Source organism: Cheilinus undulatus, linkage group 6 (assembly GCF_018320785.1).
Source record: "Cheilinus undulatus linkage group 6, ASM1832078v1, whole genome shotgun sequence".
Taxonomy (NCBI): Eukaryota; Metazoa; Chordata; class Actinopteri; order Labriformes; family Labridae; genus Cheilinus; species Cheilinus undulatus.
The window spans coordinates 10147893-10156962 of NC_054870.1; positions in this window are offsets into that span (position 1 = coordinate 10147893).

Below are 9070 nucleotides of genomic sequence, written 5' to 3' on the forward strand. Positions count from 1 at the left end.
CTGCATATGTTTTAACCCCCTGAGACTCACGCTGTCGTATACGGCAAGAGCTTTGACCCATAAATCGATGCCACGTACAGTTATGCTGTTGACATAGCGTTATGGTACATCTTTGTGGCCCTTATGGAAGTTCTCTGATATTGAACATCTTTTTATCCACTTTTAATCCATTTTTCAATAATTTCTCCCACTAGCTAAGTATTAAGCATGGCAGGCTGTTCTATCGTCATGTCATGCTTTGCCAAACAGCACATGTCTTCACATTGAGATCCTGGTAGAGAAGGCCTGAATAAGTCAGAGAGAAAATGGAGACAGAGAACCTGTAATGTGGACCTCTGTGTCAATGCAGACAAGAACTGCTTTAAATAATGGCTCAAATTCAGCCAATTAAAAAAAAAAAAAAAAAAACACAAGGATTTTTTTGTGTACATATTTGAATATTTTGAAGACTTTTTGTCCCTTGAGATGAGAAAACAAGTTTGTGCAAAGAAGTCTTAGTCATTATTGTTAACAGTGTCACATATAAAAATCTTTACGTTTAAGTAATTTCTGTTTGTTTTATTTTAATGTCTTTATAGTCCCATGATGAAACAAATTCAGGTGACATTACGACAGTCCTGAAAAAATGATGTTGAGAGCTTGACTGTGCACCACAGCGTTGATGTTCTACAAGCTTTTAAGACAAAAAAGTCCAGGTGAGACAAAATGGTTAAAAAATAGCTGAGGGCTCAGAGGATTAATGAATAACAATGTAAAAGACTTTATTTTAGAAAATAAAGCAGTTTCCTACCTCTAAATTATGGGCTAAATCACATTGGTGTAGCACTGCAGCACTCATAAAAATAATAAATCTAAAAGCCAGGATCATGAAATGCATCTCTTTTGATTCATTTGATTTAGAAATGAAAAGCGAGATACTAATTGATTGATATTTATAATGTGGACCCCAGATTTAATTTGACATACAAAATGATTGTCTTTTAAAAAGTTGATTGGTAATGTTATTAACTGCGATTAACCATCATACTTCATAGATTAATTTATTTTAGCTAAAATAAAACTTTTGCTGTCTTTTCGCCATTCAAATTCCCCTTGGATTACTTTGGGTAATTCCTCCAGGTTAAACCTAAAAATCCACCCAACTACAGTACCATTAATGAATGATAAACAGACCTTACTCTGATTTGAATAAACACTACGAATGGGGCACTGATGGCCTAATAGTTAGGTCATACTCCATGTACGTGGGCAACCAAGGCTCCAGTCCAGCCTTTGTTGTTATTCCTGCATTTTTGTGTCTCTAAGCAAGACATGGACATGCAAAAGCCTTAAAGGCTTATCTTTTGAATTCATTTCAAATAAACTCAGAGCTCTAACTCAGTTTATAAACATAATTCATCTCAAAGCTGAAAAGCTCTTCATATGGTGTTGCTCTTATCTCTTGGTAAAAGGGAAAAATGTAACATGGAGAATGTGCAAAGTGGTGATTTGGTGCAATAATTAACAGTCACTTTTTTATTATGACTTGAGATGATATAACCCTACATTGATTCAAATATTTTGCATTTTAACAACAATTTCAGTAATGGCTAAAAAACATCAGTCTGAGGTAGATGACATCCCTGTGCAGGATTGCTCTAAAACCTCAGTCTGCCACTACAGTCTGACTCATCCTCCTCTTCCTTTGTCTGCACCAACACTTTCATCTCAGCTCTCCTGCATGGCTTTTGGTTTGACACTTGCTCTAAATATTTACTGTTTCCTCTGCATGATGGACACACAGTCACTGGTGTCAGTGCCACTTCTAAGGATGGATTGAAATCCTTCAGTGTGTATTAAGATGAGACAAGATGCTGATCAACAGAGACCACTCAGCAAGGCACTGAATCACAACAAGTACTTCTGTGAACTTTAGAGAGCTCACTTTTAGCTTGGTGGCTTGTAATTTATGTGTGCTCTATTGTTCTCTATTTTTGCCTGAATTTGCCACTACTTAAGATTCTTTTGTTTGACAATTCAAACAGTTGGCAAAGTCATACACAGAACACTTCTGTGCAGAAGTCACTTCCTATTCCCATCTGGAGTTTTCCACTGTGCCGATGTCATATGCCAAAAGAACAACTGTGACGAGTGGAAAACAGGAAAGACACCTGCACTGTAATCAAAGACACTTGGTGCCTGGTGAAAAATAAGGCCTGACATTTTTAAACTGGGGCTGCTAACATTAACACGTTAACGCTTGCGATTAATCTTGAAACCTTAACACGCAAAAAAAAAAATACTAATAATAGCACAATTTAATCATATGACTAAGTTTGATCACAACTTGATCCCGTAGTCCTGCAGCGTGGATGTTTATGTGCCCAGGGGTGAAGAGGTGAGAGAGTTAGACACAGGCCCCGTTCACACGGAAACGAATTCAGGTGTATATGCAAAAGTTTTTTGTCGGATCGGTGTTTCATCGGTGTTTCTTCACATGGAAATGGCGTTTCAGGTGACTGTAAACGATACTTTTTGAAAGAGTACATAAATCCGTATACGACTGCCGTTTCATCTCCATGTGGATGCGTATCTGCATATTTCTTGAAATGATTACATCACACGCTACGCTACGCCCTGTAGCTCTCTTAACGTGCCTGTGCGGGTCCGGCCAAAACGGCACAAAACCTGCTCCGTACTCTTCTTCTGTCTTCTGGTGCATTTCCGGGGCAGGGTTACAGCGCCACTTACTGGCTTGGCATAAGCACTACATCGTTTCCTTTCGTTTTCGGTGGTTTCGTTTTTACGCGGATATTTCCTGAAACGATTCTGTCTTTATGGAAAACTTTTCCAAAACGAAACGGCAGTATAGTGTTTTCGTTTCCGTGTAAACGGGGCCACAGTCAGCCATGGTGAGTGAGGAGACAGACCCAGGTCTGCTTAATGGTAATTTCCTTTTTAAAAAGCAGGCGAATGTTAGTTAAGCTAAAACCAGAATTGTGGGTCCATGCTGCAGTGATGAACTGTCTTTACACCGAAGCACAATGACTCTTTAGTTCCACCTTCAGGCAAAGCACAGCTTTGCTAATGTTAGCAGAGATGCTAACAACAACATGGGATCAAGCCATGGTCATACCACTCTCTCCAGTTGCTTCAGGACAGTTTTCTTCCTCAGCTGCTCAGATAAATGATGAAAAGTGCTCCAAAACTTTGAGACAGTCCTGTTTGTTAACAATATTAATCCAGTGTAGAAACCCGCGGTGGAACTGGCAAAACTGAAGTTAATTAGCAAAATTTACCAGCTGAAGATGGTAAATATTCAGGTAACCTCAGTAAATTACACAACTGCATTCTATCTGTTATGGTGTGTTCATATGTCACATAAAAATGGGAAAATTTAGTTTTTGATGAGAAACTTCAATAACTACAGTAGAGAATATGTGTTTATATTTGAGGGATATACAATAGATAGGACAGACTGAATCATAGCTTTTTAACTCAAGCTCACTCAAGACCACTTGTAGTTTAAATATTTGCCATTCTTTTGTCTTTCCGCCAAACTATAGAAAGTATTAATAGTGGTATCGATAAGGACTCAGATCAGCACTTTAATGTGCTGTACATGGAAATAAAAGAGTAAAAATAAAACACTTGACAATAACAACCTTTAAAAATCTAAAAAAATAAAGATATATTTATACTATTTTTAAAAATGCTGTGATTAATCATGATTAACCACAGCATAGTGATGTGATTAACTCAATTAATTTTTAAAAATCAAGTAACAGCACTATTATAAGCACAATACTGCCACACTTTTTACTCTAGATTTTCTTAGACTTATTGGAGTTTAAGATGTCCTGTGTTTAGAGCCACCATTCTTTAAAATAAATTCTGCATTTTTTTTTCTTTTTTTGGTGTGCATGGTTTCTATAATGATTTTAAAGAAGAGAGTCTGCAGACAAAAGGCACTTAAACTAATGACACCACTGTATGACAGGCATGCCATCTTCATGTTAGATGCTGACGCTTCAAAACACTTTAACCATCATCCATTTTTTTTTATTTTGTAATGACACTCCAACATAATCCCCTCCACTTGTTAATTTTCTACAGGGAACTTAAACCTTCCCATTAATCATCATCTCAGCTTCTTATCTAATGGAAGCATTGACAGCTACCGTCCATCATTTTACGAGAACAGTGACAAGAATGAAGGCGATATCTATGGACAGCACTCTGAACTCATCTGTCTTCTCTGAACATGCTGAGTCAGGTAAAATCACGCCATTGAGAAGTGTGCACATGCTTTTGAATGGTCACTGGGATCCTGCATGAGAGAAAACTGCATTCAAGGCTGTTGCCAACCTCACAGGCTGAGTTTTCCAGCATATCATGTCTTTTAGAGTTTTAAATCTAGATTAACACAACATTTAAGATATTTGAGACCACAAACAAGCGATAAAGGCCAGATCAGAATATGATTTTTTTGTCTATTGCGATAGCCCCATGTCACCAGCACTACAAGTGTGATCTGACCTCTTATTGTATGCTGCCGTTATGATGTAATCGAATGTCTTCACAAGTGTCTGCAAGTTCATAGGTCATCAAGGAGGTTGGTCAAGGAGTGTCCATCATGGAAGAAGGGCCTTATGTAATACAAGTGATCTAAAAAGAAGAAAATCAAAAAAAAAAAAAAAAAAAAAAAAAAAAAAGAAATAGTTGCAAATGAATACACCAGACAATTTTGCAAATCCATGGCTTAGGATATGTATAACATCAATCTGAACAACACCATAAATATGTTTGGAAAGGGAAAAAAACTTTAAAAAATCTCAGATATTGGATAAATAGTCTGTCACATTCATTACAGACCAATCAGTGAAACAAAACATATGATGAGGAGGTCTGGATGTAAACACAATGCAAGAAAGACAGCTAGCCATTGTCCTTATCAGTGGAGACGGTTGGTAAATCAATTTCTCGCTGAGGCTGGTCAGGAGATAAGCAAACAATCTCTTCAGCCAAGAAAAGCAACGGGAGAAAAGGATGGATGAATGACTTTCCTACTGCTCCATCTCTTTGGGGTTGACCAGCTTTAATGACAAACCCCCTGCCTACTGAGCCACAGCGGCCCAGCAATAATCATAATAAGATTTCATTACCTCACATTTAACTGGAAAACTTCCGATAGCAAGTGTTTTTGGGAAGGGCGGGACTTTTCAAAAATTCTTGAAAGATGATTGGACGAACGTTGTTTGTCACATTCATTGTGGACAAATCAATTTGACAAGAAAAAATTTGCAATTTTTGTGCTTTTATTTTTTACATACTACTATTTTTTGTGTGTTTATCTGCCTGGTGTGTTTTTATGCTCCCACCTCTGCAAAATGAATTGCCCCCACTGACAAATGAAGATCAGCAAGCAGACACTGTTGTAGTTTTGAACATTTTAGCTCGTTGGTGGCTCAAACTCAGGCTGAGGGTGGTCAGTGCAAATGCTGTCAGTGTGGCTCTTTGGTCCTTTTTTCAACAAAGGAATGCTGTCCAAATCTGATAAAAACTGATACTATAGCTACATGCAAGCTTACTGCTTTACCAGCAGCCATTGTATACCGGCATACACTACCACTAAACCCTGTCCATAAATATTGCAAACTCATGCAGACTGGGAGAAAAGCAAAAACATCTTTTCTGCCATGAAAACCTGTCAGTGCTGTTCAGTGCTCTTTTCTTAACAAAGGAATATGGCCAAGTTCTGGTGCTTTATTATAGCTACACCTGAACTAATTGTTACCACTCTGACTGCCATTGCTTCCAGCCTCCAATAAAACTAAACCCCACCCGTACCGACTGCCTCATTCTCCTCAAATGACACTGACTGGTCTGCCTATACCAGGCACAATCATTTCAGATTCTAGCTCTGCAAGTTAAATAAGCTCCTCCAAGTCTGAGGCCATGGACCTCTGCAGGAAAACAGTGGATTTCTTCCAGGGGTGGGGGAGTGGGGGGGGGGGGCTGAAGTATCATGGGTCTTGTTTAGGAGTGAGGGTAGAATGGACCGTAGGATTAACAGGAAGTTTGGTGCATTATCAGCAGTTTGCAGGCATTGTTGCTCACTTTTGTGGTTAAAAGGGAGCTGAGCCAAAAGGCAAAGCTTTTGATTTACCTGTCGACATACGTGCCAACCCTCGCCTATGGTCATGAACTCTGGGTAGTCAAAATGACATTCCCCAGGAAGGTGTCTGGGCTCAGCCTTAGTGATATGGTGAGAAGCTCGGACATTCATAAGGATCTCGAAGAAGAGCTGCTGCTCCTTCACAACAAAAGGAGCCAGTTGAGGAGGTTCAGGCATCTGATCAGGATGCCTCCTTCCTGTTGAGGTCTTCCAGGTACGTCCAACTGGGAAGAGACCCTGAGGCAGACCCAGAACTTGCTGGAGGGATTATATAGCCCATCTGGATTTGGAGAGCCTTGGAATCCCTTAGGAGGGACAGAAAAACGTTGCTTGGAAGAGGGATGTCTGGGCTGACATGCTACGCCTGCTGCCACTGAAACCCGACCCCGGATAAGCGGAAGAAGATGGATGGATGGACAGATGGATGGACGGATAAAAGGATGGATGGATGAAAGCTGAATCCCCCTGGTGACAAACATGGAATCTGGCCAATCCAAAGTCTTTGGAAGATTAGCACATAAGGGATATATTTCATATCCTCTGGGCAACAGAGCATATGAAGTGTTTGGGAAGGGTGGAACCTTTAAGAAAATAAATACATAAATAAATAAAATATGTAGGGTGACTTGACAAACATCGTATCACATTCTTTATGAGCCAATCAGAGCAACAAAACATATGACAGAAGAGGTGCGCCCTTCAGTGCTGCACTTTGCTTTTCTTTTAATGAACAGTTTTGCCCAGTTCTGTTGAAACTGCCACTGTGGTTGCATCTGAACTGACCTCTTCACCAGCTGCAACTGTTGACAGGATTGCAGCTGCTTCAACTAAACCATGCCTGCAGGGGACTGTCTCCTCACACTGAGGACACTGATTGGTCTGGCCATCCTCTGACTGGGAACAAATATTAGCTTGAAGCTTTGCAAGATGAATCTGACAAATCCACTGGCTTCTCAAGGTTAATGGACTTGCCATGTATCGAGAAGAGGCCAACATGTATTAGCGAGAACATTGGCTTAGTTAGCAAAATAACATAGTGTACATTAGCTCTGCTGTATGAAAACAGACATTTTTTTCGTGTTGTCATTAATGTTAGGTAAGCGTCTAATACTAGAGGAAGATGCATGAAATATTCTGACATGCCAGGGGTCATGGGGCATACCGGATGCATCACTGATTGATTGTCTGACCTTCCTGACATTCATGTTTGGGCCCGATGATAAACAAAGATTGGTAACAAGGCAATCTGAGCTGGCCTTAACTCACTCCTTAAGTCTCATTACTTCTCCTCCTCTACAAGCAAGTCATTAAGGTTGAGTATCAGTATGGTCCAACCATCTCTACCATCTAAAGCAGTGGTTCTCAACTAGTGGGTCATGACCCAAAAGTGGATCGCAGAGCTGTTGTCAGTGGGTCGCAAAAGTGTGCCTGGAACGTGTACAGAGGGTGTAAGCTAAAATAAATTCCCTTCATTTTATAAAACTCTGTTTTTCCATTCTAACAAGTGCATTTTGGCCATTTTCACTGAACTAAACCAAAAGTACCTTTATTTGCAAAGTTGCTCAAAGAGCTGAAAAATACACACTTCAAAACTTTTATTATTCTTTGATAACCTACCATTACAACTTGCAATACCATTTATGAATTATATTATTAACGCAGATCACAGTATGATTGCAGCTGCACATTATTACCAAATCATGCAGCAATATTGCATGCATATGATTTTAGGGTTTCTATAATGATGCACTTGTTGTCTCTCTGTTTGCTCACATTTTGTTTCAAATAAGAAACTAAAATATTTCTTGTCCAATAAATTTAAATTGGGTTGATTATAATTGTGGAGTTGGTGGTGGGTCCTAAGACACGACAAGTTGAGAACCACTAATCTAAAGCATGTTTAAGTGGAACAAATCCAGACAACTCAAAACTGTGACAACCAGCTTTTATCACTTCTAGCAACCATCCCATCCTTCATCCTTGCCTGCCTCACATGCACCCTCTGCTCTGTCAAGACACAAAATCAAATATCTCATCATTCATCAGCGGTAGTCCCACTGTGAAGAGGCAACTATCTACTTTGTGATTCGTCATCCAGCACTAGAGCTTGACCTTGAGACCCAACTGAACAGGCTGGAGAAATCAAGGAGACAATATCCCACCACGATAAGGACTGGATGCAGTAAACCCTGGATGCTAATCAATAAAATCAATCAGTAAGCTGAGGAGATGGGAAATATCTGAAGCAATTTGTCCCATTCTGACCCACTAATTACAAGGCTCTCCTTTAACAGTGGATTGATAGCTGCGTTTAAGGGCTTTATGGGTGTCATTATGCTCTCAGCAGGAGCTCAAAGATCTAACAGAGCAATTGAATGCGGAAAACCTGAGTTGCATGCGTTGTCTTCTTGCAAGTCTGCAGTTCAGACGTGATTTAGGATCCCTTTGCACCTTTATACTTCAGAATCACCACTAAAAGAGAGTGCAGAAACTGTACTCCCACTTCTGTTGCTGTGAAAGCACTTCTGTTTCTCCTCCACAGCATCCCTTTGAGCCAAAAGGGAATTCTTTGTTGACTGGGCTGAATTGCTGGAAACTTTTTATGATGGTACCCCTTAAAGTCAACAGCTGTTTGGTTGCCTTGTGGGGCAATGATGCTGTGTTCATATCCTCCACGCAGCTGTATGTCTCACAGCTCAGCCCTGCACAACAGATCCTTCAATGACAGCAAAATGAGACTGCATCCTGTCGATGACGGAGTGCTGCACACGTGTCGACGGGGGCATCAATTCAACAGCGCAGATCTGCAGTTCAAGCACAGCTCTGACATGATAGGCTTTTACTGTAAGTACTCTGTGCAAATGTATTCCATAAAGATGTCTAAATGTGTACAAGTGGCAGCTTTATTGTAGG